At 38.5% G+C, this 26,361-nt stretch overlaps 1 long non-coding RNA gene across 2 annotated transcripts in view; it reads left to right on the top strand.

The window, feature by feature from the left end:
- LOC137664333 (uncharacterized) overlaps window positions 1–26,361 on the top strand; it is a 111,739-nt gene that overhangs the window by 22,769 nt on the left and 62,609 nt on the right. For both annotated transcript variants that reach the window (XR_011048280.1, XR_011048279.1), the window contains one exon: window positions 5,052–5,237. This is a non-coding gene — a long non-coding RNA (uncharacterized lncRNA). The remainder of the gene's footprint in view (window positions 1–5,051; window positions 5,238–26,361) is intronic.

Raw genomic sequence — 26,361 nt, 5'->3', positions numbered from 1 at the left:
TCAATGTGTGATGGCAAGATTCACCAGAGCTCAAATGTCAGTGCCCCTTCCATCCTGGGTAGGTATTTACAGGATCAGCCCGTATATAGACTCAAACTCCAGGTGAAATCCTGGCCCCAGAGAGATGAGCGGAGTTTTAGCCAGGGATATCAGTGAAACCAGGGTTTAATTTTTAGTGTTTAAACAGCCAGCAAATTTTTACATAACAGGGCAAATACTTGTGATGATTTTTGACTTGAATAGAGATGTAAAGAGATTTGCTTCCTGACAGAATCAGCAACAGTCACTTCGAAAGTTTTACTCATATTTGCCTAGTCACAATTCATTTATAGCTAATGTAACTATCTCCTGTTTATTGAACTGCAAACACATAAATGCATAGCAAGCTGCTAGAAGTTAGAAAATGTTCTCATGGGGTTTTTTTTTGGTGGGAGGGTTAAATGTAAGTCAAGTTTCAGTGGTTAAACTTAAAAAACAAGGTTATTTTTCCCTTTTCAGAAATGAAACATTATTGAGCTGTATGGCATGCATAGTAGTGAAGAGCTAATATGAGTATGTGTAGTGGCAGTAGTGAAACGAGGTGTCAAAAGAATTAAGAAAATTTGTGAGACTACTATGGAAAGATGTGTTTAATTCTTTAAAATAAAGAGTAAAAAAGCCTTCCCAAATTCTTTGCTGTTACCAGTTTACTGCTGTTGACATTCTTACTTCTCATGTCATGAGCAGTTCAGTGGTCCATATTACAACCATAGTAATAATACTATCATCCCTTCTTACCTTCTGTATGCTCCTTCTACCACAGTGACATGGAGGGAGCGCTCCTAGAAAACTTTTTTTATGGCCTGATCTTTTTGTCTTCACCAGGTTTTCTTTGTGCTTGTTGCTCTTCACCGTATGCCCCTACGCACAGTATGTATGTAACAATGGTTTTTTGCACCCTTTACAATGACAGGTCTTGTACATCCTTCTTTATCCTAATCCACTGTCTCTTTCATACTCACAAACAGCTTCTGAGTCTCAAGCTCATTGCTGACTGTAAGTGCAGCTGGGAAATGCTGTCCTCCCCCTCCACTTCTTTTAAGTTGGCTCTCGGAGCCCACCGCAGATGGTCTGTACCTCATACATAATAAAGATTTTTTTTTTCCCCTTCTGAGGCAGGTTTCTATGAATGTAAGAGGCAGACACTCTGGCAAGCTTAGACCTGCATTTTTATATTTTTTTCTAAGTGAGCCTTGAGGGACTTGATCGCCATAGTTTGGAATCCCTGAATAGCTTATGGAGCTCAGTAATATCGTGGTGCCAGAAGTAGGAACCTGATTTGTCCACTTGATCTCTTCTTAGGGAGAATTATATACATTAGCAAAATGAAGTTAGGGCACAGCTGGATGAGAAAAAGAAATTAAGCAAAAGCACTGCAGGAACTGATGAAAATAGGTTGCTTTAGGAAGGTGGTCTTCTAATAAAAGTATAGCAGGTTTGTGCTAACTGTTTTTTAGAAGTGCTTTGGGGTGGCCTGTTATAACTGTATATTTCTTACTACTCCTAGTAAGGTTTTTCAGTGAGTTCACTCTGCACTACTTTTAGACTTGAATAATAAAGTCTGTGTACCAAAATGTACCCAGGACCTGATGTAAGAGCCAAATGAGCATTTTCAAATGTCAGTTGGTTGAAGTTCTAGGTAGCTCAACACTGTTGCTTCCTAGTTCCTTTGTATATTGTCGTATTTATGTTGCTATGCTCTGTGTTATAGTAGTCATAAAACCAGGTATATGTGTGGAGATCTATTTCACGGGTCTTGCTGTGCATGTGCTTTGATTTTCTGTTATGTATGGAAGCTGCCTGCCTGCACAGGGCTGTTCTTGATCTCAGCAGTATGCTTTGGGAGCTGAAAATGTAGAACATATGCAGGAAAAAAATAATGGAAATACATCTGTACCAGCAGTTTTAGCAGCTGATTTGAACCCCATGAGAAAGGATATGTCAAGGTCAGATATGAGGTTGTATTTTTTGAAAAGATAAGGGGAAAAGGTCCTGAACTAAGTTGAATTTTGTTCATGATGAAGAAATATTTTTACAGATATTTCGTTCCTTCTATGTTTTGCATGTTGCTACTCTAGGAAGGTTACTTGTTAGATTGTAACAATTACAGTCCAGAATCAACTAACGGATTTCCGAGTATTTGCTAAAATACTTTGGGATTCAAGTGCCTGAAAGAATAGTTGGCTTTTAGAGAAAAAAAACACTGGTGTCAGATAAGACACTCTTTTGGGACCTGAAGTGTGTCAAAGCAAGGGCTCCAAGGAGTGAACAGAGCAAATAAAATCTTGTGAGAAGAGACTAGCTCCAGAAAACATGGCAGTTAGGCAGCAATGATCTGCAGCACAGAATGATCATAGGATCATCCTTCAGATTGGAAGGGACCTCAGGAAGCGTCTAGTCCAACCTCCTGCTCAAAGCAGGGTCAGCTGTGAGATCAGACCAGGTTGCTCAGGGTTTCATCCAGTTGGGTCATGAAAGCCTCCAAGCATGGAGTCTGCACAACCTCTCTATGTAGCCTTCCATTGCTTGACTGGCCTCATGGCAGAAAAAATTTTCCTTATTTCCAGCCTGAACCTCTCATATTTCAACTTTTATCTGTTGTCTCTTGTTCTCCCACCACACCCCACTGTGAACAACCTGGCTCTGACTTCTCAATAACCTCCTGTCAGGTATGGAAAGGCTATCACCAAAGCATCCTCTTCTCCAGGCTGAGCAAGCTCAGTTCCCTTAGCCTCTTCTCACAGGGCTAATGCTCCAGCCCCCTGACCGTCTTGGAGGTTGTATCTCATGTAATGTAATTTAAATCTATGTATGTTGTGATAACGCTCAGCAAGCTGATGAGTGACACAGGAGGCCTATCTGGATGTTGCTGGGGCTATCACATGCAGGTCCATGCAATGGTTGTAGCCAGGCCAGGCTTGGTGGCTGCACGTGAGCCGTGCTGCTCTGTCCAGGCTCGTCCAAGGTACATGGGTATTTTTGCTCACTGTCAGCAAGAAGCACTGCCAGGAGCTGATGCTGTTGTCTGGCCTGGCCTTGGCCTTCACAGCAGATTCCTGGGTTAATAGTGTGGCGTTACTAATTTCAGGTATTAATTTAGAAAAATATTAGACTGGATTCAAAAATCATGATACAATTTAAATGCTATAAGGTGTTAAAACACTGTAGAGTTTCTTTTAGTTTGCTGGGTGGTTTTTGAGCTGCTGAGATACACATTTTAATCATAAAACACGAGGGTTAGAGATATACTTAGTCTTAAAAATCATTGTGACTTGTAATTGCCTAACTGCAGGAGCCAAGGCTTTAAGAACAATACTGAACATCATGAAATTTGTGATTTGATTTTAAAATTAAGCAGTATTGATAAGATCAAGAGTCTGTTGCTTTTGTAAAGCAAATGTTCATCTAAGAAGGGTTTTTTCAAACAGTAAACCATGTCTGTAAAGTTCTAAAATGTTAGCTGCTATCATGTGCTCATCTGCTTGGCACAGTAATTAAAGTATACATTAACCCTCTAAGACACATGTTTAGAAGTATGGATTGAAATTAATCACGCTGTCACTATATAAATTGCTTCCTGAGTACAACAGCATATATGTTTCTATAGAAAGTTGTATGTTTGTGTATTCTGCTTGGGTACAGTTAAATTTAACGTTTCATATATTTAATTTCATTACATATAATTTAAATATAAAAATACATTTAATTTTATTAAATATATGTGGAGTTTTATTTGCATATTTAACCTGTCTGGGACAAGTGTTTTTAAAGGTAAATCTTGCCCTGTAGTAACAACTAACGATTAAATCATCAAGATACTCAAATACTGCTCAAGGAGTCTTTGAGCTGTCCACAAGCATCTGTGGGAGCGGGGCAACAGGAATTCCTGCCTCTGCAAGATTTGAATCATCTGAGATGACTGGTTTCCACATACACATTGCAGATGGGGATGAGCCTCTTGCAGCACACCAGGCTTGGCCCCTCTCTTGCAAACTGCAGAACGGATTTTTACCAAGAGACGAGCTTTGTGGAGGCCCTTTTCTAGAGAGAAAGCGTGATAATTCTTCAGCCATTAATTAGTTTTGTCTTAGATTTAAGCTTGCGATGTTGATTCCACCTCTGGCTTCCTGAACACTGAGCAGTGTCCTTAGGAAATCTCCAGCGTGAATTTACAGGCTGTACACTTACAAAGTGAGGTACTGCTACTGTCTCTAACACAGTTACTCTTCATCCTCGAAAACCTTTGTAAGAAATAATCTGCAAGATGTTTGAGAAACGGTTAATTTTACTCCTATACTGGACAATTCATCAGATCAGGTTTACTCTGTTATTTTACAGACTACGTGACTTGTAAGTCAAAAAGCAGGTGTCTGTCCTTTTCACGTCGCTAAAATGCATGTGGCGTACAGTTCAAAACAATACTGCTGTCCTGCTTTACAATGCAGATAACTTCCTTTCTTTTACAGTTTGTCTCACTGTATAGGGAGCAGTTGGAAATATATGTGCACGCTGCTTGATCTGTTGCTTTTTCCTCGTGCTACAGTGCAGTCTCCTGACAAAGAGTGTCGTTCTGTGCAGTGTGATCACGAACCTAATGGATTAAGATAGAGAAGTATCTAGCAGCGTGTTGATAAAAAGGACACAAAAAGAATAAAATCGTTGCACGGGGAATTGTTTGAGAACTGCTGCCCTTGCGAAGTGAAAATGCGTGCGCTAAAAATGTCTTGTTCTTCCCTGCCTACGCTCTGATATAGGACACAGTTTTTAAATATGTGTGTTTCTGTAAAACTGATTTTTAGACTTGCGCTTCTGTACGTACCTCTTTGTATGTTTGAGATCTAAATGCAGTGTTCAGGCATCCTTTCTTTTACAGCTAATATTGATGACCCTGACCGAGAGCTGCAAAAGCAGGAAAAAAGAAAACCCTTACAGACATTTGCTGCTTCAGTTGATGTGTATTTACATGTTTCTGCGTGGTGAAAGATTTTCTCTTTTTTTAATTATTTTTTCAGTGTATCAGCCTGGATGTAGTCTCCCTGTAAGGAGTGTGAAATTTACAGCAGAAGAATTACAGTTTAACACTGGAAAAGCTCTTCCTCATCTGAACCATCATTCAAAATGCAGGATGAAAGTAGCCGAATAGAAGTTTTCTATCACATTGTCTGCAGGACTCCTAGGAGATTCTTCTGAAACTTGGGGTAAGATTATAAAGAACAAACAACTTAGTTGTAAAGTAGAAGCTGATATGAAGCATGAAAGTATAATTCTACGACAGAGAAGATACTGTTTGTGCATTGAGCTCTATGCTGAAATGTCTATAGGAGCAATTCCATGTAAGAAAATTTCAATGCAATATTTGTTCAAATAATGAAAAACAGAAACAACAAGCCCAGGTATACTACCAGGATTAAATATATATATCTATTTGAAGAAATTGTTTATTATTCAAAAATGAAAGCATATATTATGTTTCTTTATTCTTTTGATAATATATGTCAAAGTACAGGAATGTTTTACTATGAAAAATAAGTTTTAGTCTAAGTATGGAAAGTATGAATCGCTGAGTAGTAAAATATATTTTGGCTTGCTTAGCTCCTGAGAAACAGCTGAAATATTTGCACTGTGTATAGTAAATGTCTTTACCTTGTTCTTAGTGTTTTTGTTTTGTATTCAGTGGTAGTATCCATTATCTTACATTAGGTGAATTAAATTCTTCCAGTTTATTTCCTTATTGCCATATCAATTTAGTACAGGTAGTTGGGGTGTCATCAGGATACTTTCTCTGTGACTGTAATTATAGTATTTCATATAAAGAGCATTTTCCAAGGGATATCAGTACTCTCTCGTATACATCTTTTTCTCCTGCTTCTGTTTCAGGTCATATATATAACTAAAATTCATGCCAAAGATCTTGTTGTCTAAATGTGTATTGGGTACCGTTTTTAATATTGAAGGTGTTTACCTTCACGGCAGTATAAAATGCTTCTTACAACAAATAATGGAATGCTCACTTTATAGCCTTAGGAATTTGGCCAGGGCATACAAACAATTTATTTTTCATTTGTTTATAGTCAGAAAAGTTTATAATTAAGACAGTAATGGACATAAGCATTCTTGCAGCCTTTGCAGCTCATCTTTGTTGTTAACATCAAAGAGAATATTTGTGGTAGGACACATAGCAGTCAGTAATAAGTGTGGGAGAATCAATAGCATGCAGATTTTTTTTTATTTTTTATTTTTAAAATCTGTTTATCCCCTATCCTCCTGTCGTCTGTGTATCTGCAATAAAGGAAAAGCGTTCATACTTTTTTTTTGTTATAATTCGAAATGCTGTAGATAAAAATGATAGCTATACACTGGTACCACATTCTGCGCACACCCCAGAGCACCAGAGATATTAATGAAAACGTGCGAAGACTTATATAAGCATTACATCAGTGTCTTATTTCTAGAAATGGATGGTGTAAATTACCCTTTTGCTGATGAATCCATTGCACTGATCTGTAGCCTGCATGGCCCAACTATGGTTTAAATCAAGAGCATGATAAAGCTGAACAGAAATCCTGGCATAGGATGACATTATTTTGTTTTGCATAGGAAACATACATGTGGGTGAATATATGTGTTTTCATGCGTACATGTGTATAAATACATAAAGTGTTTTGGATTTACTGTGTCTGTCACAGACCTTTTAACTTAAGGAATTTTTCGTCTTTTGCATCAGTTCTGACATAGTTGAGATCAGCTGAAATATCAGTCCTGGAGGGTCACTGGTGTGTAAGAAAGAGAGTTGCCAGCAACACAGTTTCTATAAGGGCCCTTTGAGTCTATGATTTGATTTGTCTCACAGCTTGGTCCAAAATAATGTGTATTTGTTGGCTCTGAAGCCCATTTATCTCTGCAACAACTAGGGACATTTGTTTGGGGCTGTGCATATCTACTTGAAAGGTACTGGAGGGTTGTGAGTTTCAAGGCCTTGAAATAATTAGATAATGACTTCCATTGATGAAATGTTACCAGTTTGCTGATTTTTGTCTTGGTTTATGTTGTTAATTATGTTCCAGTGGTGGTAAAAAGCTGAGATTTGGGTGTCCATATATTTTACACTGAATTTAAAACATAAAAAGCTCACCATAAGAATCTTCTCATAAAAAATGGAGAGAGAGGAAAAATCAATCTGGTTAAGAGACTGTTGTTCTTATTAAGAAAATAGTTATTATTGCTACCTCTGATGTACATAAGGCTAGTAATACATATATCTCTTTAGGACTAGACCTCAGAATAAATTGCAAGATCAGAGACTAAATTAAAATATTCTAAAACTTGATCCTCGTGTATTTTTAAGGAAGTGGTCTATTCCAAGAATGCTAATCTATGAAATCTTGTTAAGGTTAAAGTCTCTGCAAGTTGACATTCTTTTTTTTGAGGAAGAAACCCAGCTAACAATAAAATCAGGCAATGCCCAGTGATATTGTCACAAATAGTTAATTAAAATAAACTTGCAGTCAGAACATCTTCAATGTATACAATAAATACTAGCCTCTTTTTATTACTATGTTGTTTCACAATTGTCTCGGTAATAATATAGTTTATTGGGCTAACTAACATTCAATACTCTTCTTACTGTTTTCTAATTCTGTTGGTACTCGCTTAAGTATTCTTAGGAGGATTTTTGGGAGCATACCTTAGAAGTCTTTAATGCCCAATAAACCTTCCTTCAGATACGGTTGCTCTGGATACTCTCAGAGGGAGGAGAAACTGTTCTCCTATGCTTCCTGTGTCCTGGGTATGTGCAGTTGACTCTGTCAGCTGGTGTTCCATTGCTCCAGATATAAACAGAAAGAGAAATCAGTAAATCTGGCCTTGTCTTACCTGTTGCAAAGTGAGAAATGAGGCATTTTGAAAACAGATGCAAACATAGATACAAATTAAGTTTGCTTGTTTCTAATTTCTCAGTTTCTGGCCCAGGGAGCATGGTGTTCTCAAATCCTCAAACCAGCACAGGGGAAAGGCTGACCCGGTGCTTGTTACATTTCGTGAAAGTTAGTTTACATGTGTTCAGATGAAGAAAGAGGTTTGGTTTTGTGGGGGTTTTCTTTCTCAGCTGCAGTTTTTGTTGTAATTCCACAAGAAATTGAATAATTTGGACTTTTCCTACCAGAAGCTTTAGACCCACCTGTGAAAAGCAGATTCACTTGTACATAAGATCTTAACTTGGCTGGTGAGAAGTGAATACGGAAAATGGACAGTGCAGTTGCTCCAATATTAAATTGCTCTAGCAAGGCTTTCAAGTCTGGATTTCTTTATAGTCCACAGGAAATGACTGATAATCGTATTTTTTTTTCAGAGAAGGAATGTGCTGGAGTAGAAATACAGTATGTAACATAAAGATTAAGACATATTCTCAAGTTAGTTAATTCAATGGAAAGGTATTGACTTTCTCCATCCAACTAAATGATAGTTAATTTTACGAGAAGCTGGTTGCCTCATATTTGCATTGTTATCAGTTCCTTAGAATATTGCCAAACTTAAAATATTTGGGAGAACTTTCAGTGCTGAGCATATTGTTTAGACTTACTGTGACAGGGCAAGTTCAGTCAAAACAGTTAGCTTTTCCTGAGAAGAGGGCAGTCTTACCTTTGGCATTTTCTAAATTTTGCAGACTTTATGCTTTAACCACAACCTTTTCTGTTCAGTCCTTTAAATATAAGTCTTTGTTCGTACACTCAGTTGGCTGATTGAATCTCCAGCTGAAAAGTGATTGTGAGATGAGTATATGTTCCTTATAATTCAAACCTTTTTCTGATAGGTTCTAAAAATGTCTACAGGCTTAAATAAATATGACAAGTGTCTTCAGTATGTAGCTCTTTTTCTCTGTACATTATTCCTGTGCAAGAGGTCCTGTAAGAAAAAGTGACTCAGCTCTAGCTAACATTGAAAAAAGAAATTTTATTTTGAAGATTTGAGGAACAAAAGGAGCTTGCAAGGAATAGCATAAGAGGGTAATTAAATTCCTTGGGTAACCAGGAGAAAGGTAGAAAGGCAGTAATGTTACTTTAGAGTATTTTGGGTAAGTCATAATCTTGCTATTATTTTGGCATGAGTCATATTCTTTATTTTCCATAAATATTATATTTTTAGAAATTACCAAACAGGTTACTAAATACTTTCATAGTCTCGTAATATTACTTGAGTACTTCCAATAGCTTGCTTATATTAGTAATCAATGAAATGGAATTTTTAAACGTTCACTGATTACCATATATGAATTCTCACCCTTGGAAGCTACATACCCAGCTAAAGCAAAATCTGAGACAGACAGACATCAAATGAGTTGGTAGTTCCTATGTTTAAAGCACTAGGAGCATAATTTCACTGTGGGTGATGAAATGAGATGGGTGATTTTTCCCACCTGCTTTAAAAACCTGTTCTGGATGGAAGGGTTGTTTCTATAAGTGCCTATATCTTCTTCATCAGGTATGGTGAGTGCCCACTCCTGGGCAGCCAGTGTCTATAAGGTTAAAGTCACAGGAGATGACCCACACTCCCATGTTGCTTGGGACTGGAATCAGTGCCTGTTAAATTGACTGGGAAGAGGTGTGCTGCTTTTAACAGGAGAATTTAGGACAGATGCAGACAGAGGTGTCCTTCTGTGTTCTTGCTTTGCAGAATGCATCAGGAATTATTCTTTCTAATAAGGAGTTTCTTCCTTTCACTGTCAGAAATAATGATGGCCTAGTTATTAAAAACTATTAAATATATACAAGCAGAAAATAAAAATTATGCCTTATCCGTGAGGTTTTACTACAAATGTTGACTTTGAAGGAAATAAAATAAAGACCTCATATACTGCAGATACATTATTCAGTGCTGAATTTTGAAGAGTTTTGGTGTTGAAGCTTTGTATTTTTATTTACACTAGCAGCCTAATCACTACAGTTCAGAAGAGCATTAGCAACATGTGGCTGTTCCTGACAGCTACCACACTGGAGATCAGATTACTTGGGTGACTGCTAATAATGTTTTGTACCTGTGTATGCAATTGATGTCAAAGCATCCTCAACTAGCAAGTGGTGGAGGCAGAGCTGTATAAATCTGAAGCAGTGAGCCATTTTTATGTTTTGGGACCTAAAGCTCTTTCACCATGGACATCTATATTGTATCTAAATTAGACACATTGGTATTTCAGCTTATTCCTGTTGGAGCAGGTCTTGAAATAGCAGGATGGCATCTTGACTCCTGTTGCAATTTAAAAAAAATGTTTAAATTGTCTCTGCTAAAAAAAAATGATTAAAAACTGGAAGTCAGTTATCTCTTTTTAGGAAGTATCATAATTTGTTAACATCATCGTTTTTAATGCATATGTATGTGTCTATTTATTTTTTTTTACAGATCGGGGTAGAAAGGGCATATGAAAAAGGTGCCAGTATTCTCATTTGAAATGTTAGTATGACATTGCAGCTCATCAGCGACAGATTAATCTGTTGATACAATTCTTTCTTTTTATTTTATCAGACATTATGTTATTCGGTCTTTGGGCTTCTGTGTGGTTTTGGTACTTTCAAGGAAATGGATTTGGGAAGCATGCCTTTTTTAGTGAATTGAACGCACCTCAGAGGATCAATAAATGGATCTTAAAGGCACCTGCTGTCTTTTCCCCTAAGAAATGGCCATGATTTTAAACACAATCAGTCTGGACTTAGCTCTGCAGTGAGGAATTTCTCTGTTAGGCATTTGGCACGCTGTGGGGTCTGCTGTCTTGTATCTCAAGAGTGACTTCTACTCTGCCTCAGTATGCTTGAGACGTAGTATTGCATTAGTGTGAAACTGGCCTCAGGTACACCTGGTCGAATGAACATTCATTAACAGTTTAGTCTCTCATCTAATGATGATTTAAAACTCAGCATTGAATTTCGCTGCTTCTAAAATGATGCTCTCAGATAGTCCCTTAGCACTCAGAGCAGCCCACAGGCTGGTCGGAGTGTGGCTGTAGCATCCGGATAGCCTGTAACACAGCCACAGAGATGTTTGATTAGGAACCTTATCTTTGCTCTCGTTTACCAGTTGATGCCTAGCACTGACACTTGTTTCAGACAGTCTGGCCCATAAGAACTGCTTAGAGGCCAGTCTTCCAATTTTTCCTTTCCATTGGACCTTGAATGAAGAATATCTCTCTTCGGGTGGTCTGAGAGGACGGACATTTTGAGTATGCTTTTAAGAAACCAGGTTTAGATGCTGGTTAAAACTCTACCCAGTTTTGAGGTCATTATCTCTCATATCTTATTTTGAAGACTTTAGACAGTTTCAGCCTGATGTGCCTATCAGGGGACTGTAGCAATTCTTGAGACTGGTAGCAGAATAGGAGAAAGTGGTATGCTGAAGATATGGGAGCACTTTTACAGGTATATCTGGTATTCTTTGATTAAATTTAAGCATGTGATATTCAGGATACGATTCTTATATTTTGTTGGGGTTTTATAAAATAAATTCTTTTTTTTTTATGGGAGAGAACTGCTTCTGCTATATGAAAACTCGAGAGTGCACGCTGTTGTTGAGAAGTAAATTTAAGGGCATGTTATTTCTAATGTAAATGTGGAACTGCTGTGGTCACGGGTGCGCAGACTGCTCTAAATTCATAGGTTCATGCAGCATTACTGCTCTGGCTACGGATACTGATTATAGGATAATAGTATAAAGAAAGTGCAGTGTGTCCTTTTCCCATTTTTAGATACGGTTTAGCAGCTAGACATGAAATTAATCAATGCCATTTGACCACTCAGCTCTCTATGGAAAAGCTCCACAAATCACAAGTGAGTCTAGGGCTACTGAGATGGTTGACATAATCAGAAAGTACATCTATAAAACTGGTTTTGTACAAGCTGGGTTCAAGCAATTATCTGGCCTCTCTGCTCTTTTTTTTAAAATTTCAGTTCTCTCTAGTATTATTTCACAATGAAGTGTGTCCACAAAATTCAGATTTAGTAAAGTGGCCACAATAAACAATTATTTATTAAAAAAAAAAAAAAAGAATAAAAAAAATGTTAAGTGTATGTTAGATTTAATTGTAACAGCTGTGTGATACATTATTCTCAGACTTTGGAATGAGGTGCTGGGACTGACATAAGTTGCTCTGAGTATTGCCTGGATTAAAAATTCTTGCTGTTTGGATTTTGTCATGAAATGGTTGGCATCCCAACAATCATGACAAGTGTATATGTTGGCAAGGAATTAAAAATGGTGCTGCCTCTGAAGTTTTGCAGGAGGTTTACTGCCTGGGGATGGTAGACAGTTGTAGCTGTTACTAATGCCATTCTGTTGTCTGTGTTGCAGCTGATTTCTAAAACAAAGCAAGATTGGTCACACATGCCACTTGGTAATAGGAGCTGCTACGTTTGGTTTTCTTTGAGCATTTTCTGATGCTGGAGTTTTCATGTGCCCACTTCTTTTTTTGTTATTGTTTTGGTAATAAATTAAATCTGACTACAAGATCTCTCTGCCTTTAAACCGCAGTGAAGGCTGCTTGAAAAAGCATGACTCTCCTAAATTTTTACCCTCAAGAGGAAATATCTGATTTTTCATTTGTCTTTGATCCGGTCTCATCAATGCAATTTTACTTCTTCAAACAATTGAGCCTGCAGTTCATTATAGTGCAAGACCAGAACCCTTCTATTACCTTATTTTTAGCAACAATTACATTAGGCCTTAAAATCACATTTGCACGAAGAAAGGCCTGCACCAATCCCAAATCTTAGCCTGTAAAATTTGCTGTCACTCATGCTTCCCAGAGGGGCACTGGAAGATTGAATTCCAGCACCTTTGTTCTCCTGAGGGAAGACCAGTTGGATGTGAGGCGTTGTTTGGTAGCGTGGCTTGATGATATTTCTCTATGGCCAAGTCAAATTAAGCATACGGTAACCTTGCAAAATGATTGCAATTCTCACGTCTTTGCAGTATTTTGCACTTACTCTCCTAAAGTACATTAAACAATGCTTTTACTTCTTTGAGGTGTAGCATTGTTTGGGTCGTATACTTGACCTAAGGATGCTGTGTCTGTTTTAGTGTGTCAGTCCCTCTGGGGGTGGTTATGTGTGATCCATTTTGAAGTGCTGGCTGTCACATGAATGTTAATGGCCACTTCCACCTACAAACTGGGGGTGCGTGGTCCGAGAGCGCTTTGATGCCGTGCCTCAGGCAGGTGCACCCTTGATGGTGACTCGGTAGAGCTTCTTCACCCAAGGCAGCGAGGTGCTCTGTGCCTGCAAAGCAACTCAGCCCAGCAGGAGGGACTGAAGGGGAGCTCTGTTCCTGTGGGTTTTAGTATCTTCCCAGAGCAGAGCCTCTGAATATTTTTCAGAGCTTCTGTACTTGGTGAAAACATAATTTCCCTTCAGCTTTTGGAGCTGAGAAGCTCTTAGAGGCATGAATTAATGGGGAGACTGGTTGTGTTTGCTACAGAGTCGAGGAGCCGTGCTGCAGAAAAGAAAAATCGTTCTGCTGGGTGATTTGTTAGGTTCAAGCAATGCTTCCAGAGATTTTGCAAGCAAGCATGTTTATCTGCAATTGGGACTGACTGACACTGTCACTTCTTAGGAAACTCTCCATTAGAGAATGTTGTAGTTTTCTTTAAACATGGCTGTTGGAACTCTAGGAAAAGAAATGTAATACTTTACTTGGGCAGGTGGGGGGCGAGGGAGAAGACTTCAGAAGATTTGGAGGTGTTTGCCAAGCTTGTCAGAACAACCTCCTGTCACTGTGGCTGTGGCAACCCAACTGGAACTTGGAAAGAGGAGCATAGTTTGCCAGTTTGAAAAACTGGCTATTTTATTCTCATTGTACCTGAGTGAAATATCCACGTATTATATGTAGTAAAGCTCTCCGAATACCCGTATTAAAGTTGGCTGCAAAAATATGGAGCCCTCATGTTATTTACCTAGCATACTGTGCATGGAAACATGGTTAGCATCAGGCAGGCTGAGAGAGACCCACAGAGAGAAAAAAATCTGATTAACAGTACCTAGAAATGGGCAAATTAATCCCCTGCAAGGAACCGGACCACTAGGAACGCAGAACTTCCAGGCCAAGAAGTTTTCATGCCTATGTGGAAGAATTGTGTCTGTATATGAACCTGACAAAGGGAATAAAAATGACAAAACGAAGGGACAGCTTTTTTACATTTTCACAGGACAAAATGAAAGAGCGAAATAAAATTGCCAGGAATGAATACACAAGCCCTGAAACAGCTGAGGAAAATATTTGAGGAAAATGTACATGAGGTAGCAGAGGGATACTTTTCGCTAAATCCCAAAAGCAACAAGCAGAAAAGAGGGTAGATGCTTGCATCATGTTGCTGAGAATTCTGGCATGCACATGTACTTTAGAGACATAAAAGATCTCCTAATTAGAGACAGGATCATTTGTGGGACATGTGATTCCAGTTTATAGGAGGAATTGCTTGAGAAAAAGACATCTAACCCTAAAGGAATGAATCAAAGAACAAGAGCAGCTGAACTGTCCAGGGAAAGGAGCAAAATGACGTCCACTTTTGCAATACACAGGCTATGCTTAAAATGAATCCAGGGAACGGGGCAGGGACAGGCTCATGAAGGATGCCACTCTGGTAGTGTGCAGGTACACTCCTCTGAACACATGCTGGCAGGAGCATGGAAATCGTCATTACTGAGGTCTCAGTGCTGCATGCAGCCTTTTCTGTGAAAAAAGCAGCTGTGCTTAAAGTTGTGGAGAAATTTCCAAGGTACAGGAGGAAATTTATAGCAAGACTTAAGGAAATTCAACATCTTGTAGCACGTGTCCGCTGCAGAAAGTGGTCACCACCTATGTTTTCAGCTACTGATTGCAGCAACTGTATTTGGACTCCACTCATGGATCAGCAGCTGCTAGGATGGCAGTGGGAACGTGGAGGCGGCCAGCAGCACTCCTGCAGCGAGCAGCAACAAGGCACTGCTGGGAAGCAGAGGGCAGGAGTGCGACCGGGTTGTGGGAAGGCAGCTGTCTGGGAGCAGCAGCGAAATGAAGACTGTGAGCAATGCACGAAAGCAAAATAATGTTAGGGTCCAGTCCTTGACCTTGGTCTTCTCCCTTCCTCGGCCAGAGATAGAGGAGGCAGAAGGAAACCAACAGGCTGTATGACGAGGCTTTGGCGAGGTGAAAGCAAGTTCTGTTTCAGCAGAACAGGAAACAAGAGGCTGTTCTGGAGCTCAACATGTATGAAGGAATATGAAATCAAACTGGGCTGAGTGGGCTGGCAGTGAAGGCCAGCCTTTAGGTGTCCTTGCGTTAGCAACCTCTGGTTAGTCACCAAATGTTTGCATGAAAAGCACAACGGCTGTCAAAAGGAAAGTTGTGGTGACTAGTCTGCAGTTCAGAGAGAGGAGAAGGAGGAAGATAATGTTTGAAAGAGGCACCAGGAAGTTAATCTGTCTGAGCATGACCTGAATGTTACCCCCATTTTTCGTGTTTCTGTACACCATTCTCTAAAGAAAAGCCAATTATATTTTAGAAGAAGAGGGGCCTCTCATGTTGTTATTCATCATGTGGTACATGAAACACTAACACTAACTCAGAAATTGTGAGTTAACCTTGTCCTTTCGTCACGTATGATCATCTCATCACTAGACTGGTGACTGCTCAAAGCTGCCTGGAAATGGTTGGGCCCCAGACAACTAAACTTTTATACATCAGTACAAAAGCAGCAAAGAAGATGAGATGGAAAACTGATTGTCCCAAGGGGCACAGCATAGTGGTTTGGGTAGTTCTGCTTAGAAAGTCACTTGTGGCTTTTATAATGAGGAACTTAAGGTTTGAATTTTCAGACTTATTAGCTGTACGTTTGTTTGTTTTTTATTAACTTAATATACTACGTGCCACATTTTCTTTGGGGTATTGAGCCAAGTGATGGATTCATCCAGTTTAGTTCTAAATGCATGGGCTTTCTTTTTACAAAACTTCGAAGAGAATTGAGTCTCAAATTTCCTGAATTTTTTTGCTTTATGCCTGTATATTTTTGATAGAGCAGCTAATGTTTTCTGTCCTGTTTCATTTCTGAGAATATGTGCTTCTGGCTAATGTGGAAAGGTAATGTAGTTTTTGTTTGTTCTTTTTCTTGACCCGTGAGAATTTGAGTTTTCTTGTGAGCAGATGCAGTTAAACCACTTCAGTCTACAAAAGAATCACTGGAAGTTTCCAATGCCCTAGCTCTCTGCTCCAATAGAAAAGAAAATCAGGTTCTAAAAAATATATGGCTATTAAGCTAATACAGTATACTTCATCTCTCTGCTAAAAATCTTGACTGTTAGCAGTGATTAAATATAATTACATCAGTAGAGATGGTGTAAAAAAAACTAACCCTGACTTTCATTAGAAGCTATCTTTAGGAAACCCTGATTCCTTGAGTTAAAAAGTTACATGTAACATCGCTGTTTTATTTTGGGTAGTGCTTTGAAGGTTTCTTAAACCCAAGAATATGTAGAAAGAATAAATAAACTATAACAGAACAAATACACAATTCTGAAGTATTCTGCTAGCTTTCTTTATATATCTGCAGTACATGTGGTTTATTCAAAAAGAAAATTGGGCATAAGACTGAAAAGTTAATGGAAAAATATTCAACCATCTTAAAGATCTGACCAAATAATAAAGATATTTACAAGAAAAAACAAATGAACAAACCACCAGCTATGTGCCAGATAAAATTCTCATTGAATGCAATGGAAGGACTCCCAGTAATTTCAGTTAAAGCTATTCAATTGTTTTTTTTTTCAATTTGGAAGGGAATCTGTTCATTATTTTAAGAGCCAAAAAACAAAGTTGCTAAACTTTCTCTCTTATTTTCATATGTTTAAAATCTGAGCTATATCATGTCCTTAACACTACACAATCTTTATAGAGGTTTTCAAATTTCTTCAAGTTATGTGATCTGAAAAAGTTCTTCCTAGACAGCAAGATGTTAACAAGTTAACCAGTTTTGGTATAATGCAGAATACCACATGCTGTTCTGTGTCCTTGGAGCTGAACTGGATATTTGCAGATTTGGTTTTATTCTGTAGATTATGAGAAATTACGTAAACTGAAAGAGGACTGTAAAACCTCCTTCAGTGAAATACTGAAAACTATGAAATAATCTAATTCTTACATAGCTTTGTCACTGTCAGTGTTAAATATTACTGCAAGTATTTAGTGCAAGAGCATCAGTTACTACTAAGACAAAAGTATGACAATGAGTCCTGTTTGCTTAAAGAAATGGTATACTCCAAATGTATTCCAGAGGAATAATCATATATTTTTTTGTGGGTATTCAAGAGGAGTGGTAATTCTGAAGCAGAGAATGCTATCGATAATGTTTCCACTGGGAAACACAGTAAAAACGTATTTAGCTGTTCCCCTAAACAAAGTTTAAGCAAAGTTTAAGTCCAGATCATGAGGTGGCTTGTGGTGAAATGCTGAACTAAACGCTGATATGTCTTTTCCACATATAAACACTTTCAGCTTTTAAGTTATTAAAGATATTAAAACCATGAAAATGTGTTTATATTTAGAACGAGAGGAAAAGGCCTTAAGTTGCACCAGGGGAGGTTTAGATTGGATATCAGGAAAAATTTCTTCACTGAAAGGATTGTCAAGCAGTGGAACAAGCTGCCTAGGGAAGTGGTGGAGTCACCATCCCTGGAGGTATTTAAAAGATGTGTAGGTGTGGTGCTTAGGGATATGGTTTAGTGGTAGACTTGGCAGTGCTAGGTTAATGGTTGGACTCGATGATCTTAAAGGTCCTTTCCAACCAAAACAATTCTATGATTCTATGATTCTATATTTAGGGCATTTAATGAAATATTCAAAGAATGTAAGTATGTAGATACAAGGTAGATGTGCGCTATACAAAACAAAGTGTGGGTGATGAAAAACTAGTCCCTTGTGAATTCATTATTCCTGTTCTGCTTAACTATTTGCCTTTTGTTTTGAGAATCCCAATGTAGAAAAATATTTTTATAATCTGTAGTTGGCATTTTTGGCCCTCATGCGATTTTGATTCATGAGTTGAAATCCTGTTTCCATGGAAATCAGCAGAACTGTTGATCAGCTTTGAATTTCTCCCACAAATTAAGGCAACTGGGGGACATTATCTAGGTTGATTCTGTCCATAATGTTGGCCATAGTATTTTCCCTTTTATCCCATATGAATGGGAGCTGTATTCCGGTGATAATTTAAGACAAGATTCCTGAATGTAACTGCAACAAATTCTCTTGTATTAAGAGAAACACAAATTTACTAAAAATGCAAAAAAAAGTAGTATTACATTTACACACGTGCTTGACACCCTGGCAACATACACATGCTCAAAGACACCCCAGGGACAGCTGCAGTCATTGTCATGATTACCTTTTAAGTTTCTTCAACCAACCCACCTAACTTTTAGTGAGATTGAGTTGCAGCTGTGTAGTCTTCATTCACAGCCTGTTTCTCTTCCAGTTATTGCTAGGGTATTTGACAGACATGTTGAACGGGTCTGAGCGTCATCCACATAAATGCCCGCTGGACATAAACCTCCCTCGTTACCCTCTGGACATATTGAGTAGGAGGAAAAGCAACATGTGACCAAGACTTGTCGAAGAGAATAGCAGAGGGGTTTTTTCCAGGTTTCTAGAAGAGGAAAAGCAAGTCAGTGACTTTTAAGATTTGTAGAGGACAGGATAGTGTCTCTTGATGACCAGTGTTAAAAGCTCATAGATGTGCTGCAATCACTTAATACATGACCATCGCAAGTTCTCAGAAGGATACCAGGGTAATAACAGAGCACTGTGACCTCTCCGTGTCCATCCTTTGATGAAATTGGTCAAACAGAGCTACTCTGTTCATATGCTTGAACCTGACAGCATTCTCCGTAATTTTGTCCAAAAGTGGAAGTTCAGTCTGTGGGCAGTTACTGTCCAGTTGTCAGCATCAAGTGACTTCTTGCATGACAGCTATCAACAACTTCCTCAGCACGAGCCAGCAGATCTGCTCCTGCTCCATACTATCACCACTAGTGATGGGTGTAGTTTTTCTCTGATGACTTTCAGAGCAGCTGAAATAAAATAAACACTTTATTTTTTAGAAAGTCCAAACAAAAAAAAAATCAGTGCTTGATATATAGCTTGTGAAGAAGAGTTTAAGCTAAACTTATTTTAATTAGAATAGTAAGGAGAAGTGAAACTCAAAATGCCAGCTCTGTTGTTTCCTTAGCTCTAACTCATAACTCAAAGAAATGGATGCGGTAGGAATTGGCTACTGTGGGGAGGGTGGGACAAGAATATGATTTGCTGCTTTGAACGTGTTTGTTCGTCAGGCATTCGGGTGGGAGGGTGGCAGTGAAAACAGACCCTTCCCCGCGCTGGAAATGCCAGGTGCTCTACTTCAGCAATATTCAGATTCTGAGTGTATTTCTGGCTTTCCTAATCTTTGATCCTGCCATTGAATCCGCGGGGGTGCGAAAATCCACCCACACAGATCCGATTTCGAAATCCTGGCCTTAATTATTTATGGTTTGGTTTGGACAAATTACTGTTCTCTGTGCAATAACCACAGTTATTACCAGAAATACAGAACTATCTAAAACATACATCTATACATTATGTATGTATGTACATATTTTTTAAGATGTTGCCTTTATTAACGTATTTCAAGGCTTAACTGAAAATCTCGTTACTCAGTCTTGCCCTGTGCTGCTTTTCACCTGACCACACTGGCCTGGATCTATAGCAATTAATTTTCAGAAAAAATAACTCACAATGTTTATAACCTGAAAGCAGCCCTAGAACTAAAAGAAGAAGATCTAGCTTTATACACCTTGCAACAAGATCTTAGTATTTTGTTAAACTGCAAATGGACTGTACTAGTTTTTCTGCATAAAACAGACCCCCCTTTTTTTAATGTTTCTGGACCCTATTCATGAGACTCATCCCATCCATCTCTAGTTATATCATTTTCATCTGCATATGAATAGAAGGTGAATCTCTTATGAAAAAAAAAAAACAACTTTTAACCAAGGACAGTAAATTTCATGAAAGAAAAATAAAATCAGAATTTTATAGCAAAATCAGACATACCAGTGCCACTACAGAACCTGGAAATGCCAGCCAGGACCATTCTTTAATTAGAGTAAGACAAACTTGGTGACTTTTATATGTTTCCCAAAGTCTTTTTTTTCCCTTCTTTTCACCTTACTTTTCCCTGAATTTTTATTCATAAATTAATGATGATATATTTGCTGTCATAATGCTTACAAATAGGTTCCTAGCACTTGAGCGTTGCTTTAAATTTGGATCTTGTCTTCATTTTTGTCCTTTAATAGACCCAGGTCAAAGAAACGTGCTCTCTTCAAATGTTCATAGGTAGGATATGGCAAGCTAGGTAACTTCAGTTATTGCATGTTTTCAGTTGGAAGTCAACTGAAAATTAGCAGGAGCTTTCCGGTAATTCCTGTGCCAGAATTGTGTAAAACTGAGTTTTATTTGAAGTTAGAAATCTGTACCCCAGCTTTCAGTGAGGTGCCATACAGGTACTCTAAAACATGTTCCTAATTCTCAACCGGCTTCTCCAGTTTTAGTTTGACAACCAAACCTGGTAACAGCTGAACATGGTTTTCTCTTCAGAAGATTTCGAACAGTTGTCCTTCTAAAAGATGGGGTAGAAGACTTCTCTGTCACACCTCCTACGTGCTTCTCCAACCAGGGAAACTGACCTCGTGCTTCAAGCAGAGGGCTTGGGCCGGGGCAGTGAGGGCTCTGCTCCCAGCTGTGCCACAGCCTTCCTTCATGGCCTCTGCAGGTCTCTTCTCTCTCTGCACCTTCTTTTTGCCATCTCATAATACACCGCTGCCTTGTGAAAGGTCTCTGTGTTAATGTTTGTTGAGCACGCAGACGTTTCAGGTGGAAGATGATAGAAATATAAAATACCATTCCTAAATGTTTTTTGCTACCTGCAAGGCATTGAGAAATCATGTGCAAGGAGGCCGTTTGCATTTTATCTAGTGAGATAGAAGCACTAATTTTGATTTTTATCAAGTTAACGTATGCTTTAGGATCTGAGATTTCAGTCCAGTTTGTTATGGATGTGGATTGCAATCCCGGTCTCAATGTCCAAAACAGTTCCTAGAGTCCCAGGAAGTATTTGTTTTGCATGTGTTATTGTTGAGGAAAACTAAATGGTGATAAAAGCATTCTAGAATGGAAAAAAACTTACTAGTAAAAATTGTGTTTATACGAGTGACCTATCTGAAAATTATAGAACCTCACAAAGCGCTGTGTATTTGTCTCATAGGAAATAGTATACCTGCCTTTCAATAAAGTTAGGGTTTGGAGTCTCCTTCTCTGGAGATACTCAAAACCCTCCTGGACGTGACCCTGTGCAATGTGCTCTAGGGGAGCCTGCTTTGGCAGGGGGTTGGACTAGATGATCTCCAGAGGTCCCTCCCAACCCTAACCATTCTGTGAAATAGTATTTATAATTTTAAAAAATAACATACAGCATTAACATTTTGCCAGGTTATTAAATAATACAAAAGACTTTTTCTAGTTCGGTACAGTAAGTTCATATTTCCAAGTCATGGTTGTGTTTAGTGCTGCTTTAAAAAAAAATTCTCAAGCTTTTGGAATTGCATGTTCCAGAGCATTGGTACTCTGTTGCAGCCTGTGTTGGAACTAACTGCTTTCTAAGCCTGAAATAAACCTTTTGAAGGGGATCCTCAGTCTTCTGCTGATGGAAAGTAATAGTAAGCTAAAGCAGAGGGTCTGTTTAAGGCCTTTAATGGTGAGAAGCCAGTTATACAATGGGGAAGAATTTTGCCCTTAATTCAAAAGTTTTAAAAATCAGAAGTTAAAAAGCAGTATTTTTTTTTCCCTACAGAATTACTAGATTCTATCATGGATTGTATGCATATTACAAAACTTTTTTTTTTTAAGATTCTGAGCCAAGGTTTAAAAACTACTAATAATTCTGGAAATTTTGATGTTGGAGAACCAAGCTTGAGACCTTGCCGATACCTCTTCCATAGGTTTCAAAGCATTCAGCTCTGTGCAGGAGATTCCCCTATAAGGTATCTCAGGTTGGCATACAAAAGTCCAAACTTGTCACCTTTCAGCCTCGACCTACTTTCATTTTTATAAGAAAATGCTATAAAAATATACTTGTCCGTTAATGGAGAGTGATATCTTATATATTTAATTTCCCACAGTAAAAAATCGTCTGCACGTATTTCTATGTGGGAAACGTGAGCAATGATATACAAACAAGAAATGTGTTTAATTTTTCAAGTTACAAGTAGTTTGTGGCTTTTCAAATCTGCAGATTTTCTCTGTAAATTAATATTCCACTATCTTTTGTTGGCATCTTTCAAGTTCTGTTGGCTTCCATCTAGAAAGCTAATGATAACACATCAGAATTGCACCCTTTTAAAAGAGGAAAAGCAGGGTACATGTCTGTAATAATAGTGTAATGACACCAAATCTGTACACGTATGGTTTAGTATTATTTACCTAAATGCTCGTTCGTTGGCACGTAGACAATTTCTTGGGTGCTTTATCTTCATATTACGTTTTGCAACACCAGTCTGGCATCATTAGACATCCACCCGCAAGCATTTTAAAGATTTTTCCACACAGCCATAAAATTGCACCTTCGTTGTTGAATATAAAATCAAGTACACCTGTAATAACAAAGCAGTGGAACAGTATGCATCTCTTCCTGGATGTTTAACTGCATTGCAGTAGAGCTGTGGTGGTTTGCCTTCACAGACTCAGTGAAATTAAAGGTCATGTCCTAATGTTATGTCTTCCTGTTTAAAATGAATAGCTTGTAAACGTTTATCTCAGCTAGAAGCGAGAACGTGGTCTACGTTTGTGCTCTCCAATTCCCATTTTGAGAAACCGTGCAGCAAAACAGCTGCATATCCTTTCATGTCCTTCTTTTGCTGTTAAACATTTATATCTTTTCTTTCAGTTCTTTGCCAGGTTTCCCCCTTCGTGCATTTGGATTTCTGGTTGAAGCTTGCGGTAGTGCCATCTAGATTTATAGTGGGTTACATTGTTTTTTGCAGAAAAGAGCAAGAGAAAGAAATAAATCCAGCACAGAAGTACTGAGAATTCACGTACAGCGTCATACAGTATATAGTTTCTTTGTGTTTTGCCAATATGTATTTCAGTTTAAAATGTCTTGAGGCTGGTTGGGACTATTTCTATAGAGAAAGGACCAAAGTATACAGTATATTGGCTTCCATTTTGCTGGTTTTGGACAGTCAGGACTGCTTTCCATTTCCTACAATGTTCCAATATAACTAAATCACATATACTCTGTAATGGAGGCTTCTGAGACCTGGGGCTTCTGTAAAATGTAGAAGAGCAAAGTAGTATTTATACAGTATAATATTTTGATTCGCTAATGAGCTGTGAGGTGGGCGTTATCATGAACTACTGCGCAGCAAGAAAGGTTCCTAAAACGTGCATCATCTTACTCCATCTCCGAATCATCGCAGATAACAGAGTGTTTAGTTTCTAATTAGACTTGTGTTGTGCTAATTCTCATGAGTAGTGTAAGTGATTGACATTCTGCATTTTAGTGGCAAGTACCAGAGCAGCTGACTTCAGCTTCGTGATGAAGCCAGCGTACAGCTGCTGAGAAGAGCAAGGCATTCGGAGAAACTGATTTGCAAGATTAACACACACTGATTGGTATGGCCTTGTTCTGAGGGGGAAGGAGGAAATAAGGCACATAGTCTTGAATTAGACTAATGATATTCTAGTCCTAAAAGGATTAGGAAAGAAATGTTTAACTGAAAAAAAAATCCTCTAGTTCACAAAGTATTTATTTACTTTGGATAGTTTTTTGCACTATTTCTTATGAGAGGTTGAACATTATTCTTCCATACCTTAGTCCTCTGTATTTAAAACACAGATGCTTTGTCCTAAATCCTGTTTTCTGTACATGTGAGTAATAAGTGTAACCTTCAAGGCAGAATCTTGTGAACTATTTCTTGATGGAACATGCCAAAGCAGCATAGACATTTTATGTGGCTAAAATTATTTCTGAATAATTTTTGCTAGCATGTTTTCTTTGTGGCCATCGCAGGTCAATATTTTTGGTGATGCAGTTCCACTGTGGAAATAGCAATATGGATTTGATACAGACATTCTCAATGAACTAGATTGGGTTATTGTAAGGTACATCTTCTAACTTAAACTCTTCAGTCAGGTCTGAATCCTTTCAGTCAGACTCTAAATGTTAAGTTCGGCTTTTTCAAATCATCATCATAATTGCATTCAGCACTAATAAAGACTGTGCCTGTGGCACTTGGATGTTATTTGTGTAGCATTTGAGTTTTTCACAGACTTGAAAGCCTTACTCATTTCAACCACTGAAAGTACCTTGTGAGGTAGAGCAGTACTGTTATTCTGTTTTATGGACTGGAGACAAATGGCTACAGTTCAGTCCCTTGCCTGTGTTGTATGACAGGCAAGGGCCTGGCTAAGGAGTGGCATTTTCTCAGGATGATCAAGCTGTGGCTCGCTGCAAATTCCATCTGCCCTCTCCGCATGCAGTGTTACAGGGCCCTTCCTGGAACAAGCTCCTTGGGTGATTTATCTGCATGAGGTTGCCGGTACAGGATCACTTGAAAAGCAGATGGGACACATGATGGCAGACTTGGACCAGTTGCATTTGGCAAAGAACAGATCTATGGAGTATGATAGTGACTTTGTGGGTCAGAATTTCTATTTAAATGGTATTCCTTGTGGGTTTCATCACCCAGTCTAGTATAAATATCAGTGGTACTGTGCAGCTATTGGATTTTCAGAATTGCTAGGTGTGCACTAGAGGCTGCAATGGGTGTGTTTGTACAAATCATGAAACAAATAAAGGTATTCGCTTTTGTCTGTGTGCTTCAACCTGCCAGTAGTACTTTTTTGCAGGCTATGTAAACGTCTTATTTTGCTTTGTCAGTTGATATTGGGGTGAATTGAGTTAGACTTGAAAGGCTCAACAATACCGCAGGTAATAAAACTTAATCATGAAGTCAGAATGATAAAATTTGTCATCTGCTTGAGAAAGGAAGGTGTAGGGTAACACAGATCTCCCATTTACTTCCCTTCTACACCCCATTTCTTTTTTGTTTCTCTCAGAAAACACAAAAAGAAGGCTCTGGTGTTTGGGAGACCATTAGGAAACTTGGAAAAAAAAAAATCACGTGGCATAACCACTCACTTGACCCAGCTACGGTCAACATGTTTTAACTATATGAAATTGCAAACTGCTCACGCTTTATTATACTGAGTAAAGATCTTCTGCTGCTTTCTTTGAAGATGAAACTTGTCTTGGACATCACTGGCAGTGGAATCAGGCTTGCTAAAGATCCATGTTGTAGATGAGGTCATTTGCTTATATTTCAGTTATGGTGTTTCTTCCAGTTTCTCTTCCACCACTGTTCTGTTAAAGTAGTGCAGCTGGCTGGAGGGCTGTAGGCATTGAAAGGGCTGGGGCATTAAAAATAGAAGCTTTGGGTCCTTTTTCATAGTCATAAACAAATTTTTATATCCAAAGTGCAGTATTTTATGCTGCCCAAGGAAAAGGATATTGTTTGCTGCACTTTAAAATAACACAAAAGCCGTTCCAGCTCTCCTTGAAGCTAGTGGCAAAATTCCACTTGCTTTCAATAGGAATTTGCAAAAGACCCATGATGCTGTTTCTGTCAGAGCAGGAGAAAGCTGTGAGTCCATAGTACCATGCAAATGTAAAATGCGTACACTCCCTTTTGGGTTTAGTATAACTAATTCTTTGATTATTTTCTTCAGAGAATATAGAAGTGGTTGGTCACAGAAAATAACTGTAACAAGGATTGCTGAAACAGCCCTGTTCTTCCAGACAGTTGAAGGGATGGCCCATAAAACAAGAATTTGCTGTCTGTAGAAAACTAGCCTAATGGCTGCGTAGGACATTGCAGTCAGGACTCACTGTTAAAGTGTTTGCCCTGCTTATTCAGCAAAACACTGACAGAAAAGGGGAGCAACTGTGAACGTTAGGAAGAAGCAATCATATCATGTCTATTCTAGTTACCACCATGTCTTAAAACAGAAGGACAATGAAACTTAAATGTTACAGATAGAGATATATGATCCCTATCAATTTGGTGCTGTATCCTTTGCTCATTTCAGAGAGAAACTGCTCTGGTTTTGGAGGAAGAGTCCTGCAAACTTTTTACTCAGGCACTTACTCATCATCCAGAGAAAGATGTAAAGTGTGTGACTGCATTCCTACCTGCTAGTATTTTGTTTGAGTTTGTGTTA

The sequence above is a fragment of the Nyctibius grandis genome, chromosome 5 (genome assembly GCF_013368605.1).
Source record: "Nyctibius grandis isolate bNycGra1 chromosome 5, bNycGra1.pri, whole genome shotgun sequence".
In the NCBI taxonomy this organism is placed as follows: Eukaryota; Metazoa; Chordata; class Aves; order Nyctibiiformes; family Nyctibiidae; genus Nyctibius; species Nyctibius grandis.
This window is presented reverse-complemented; position numbering and strand designations above follow the sequence as displayed.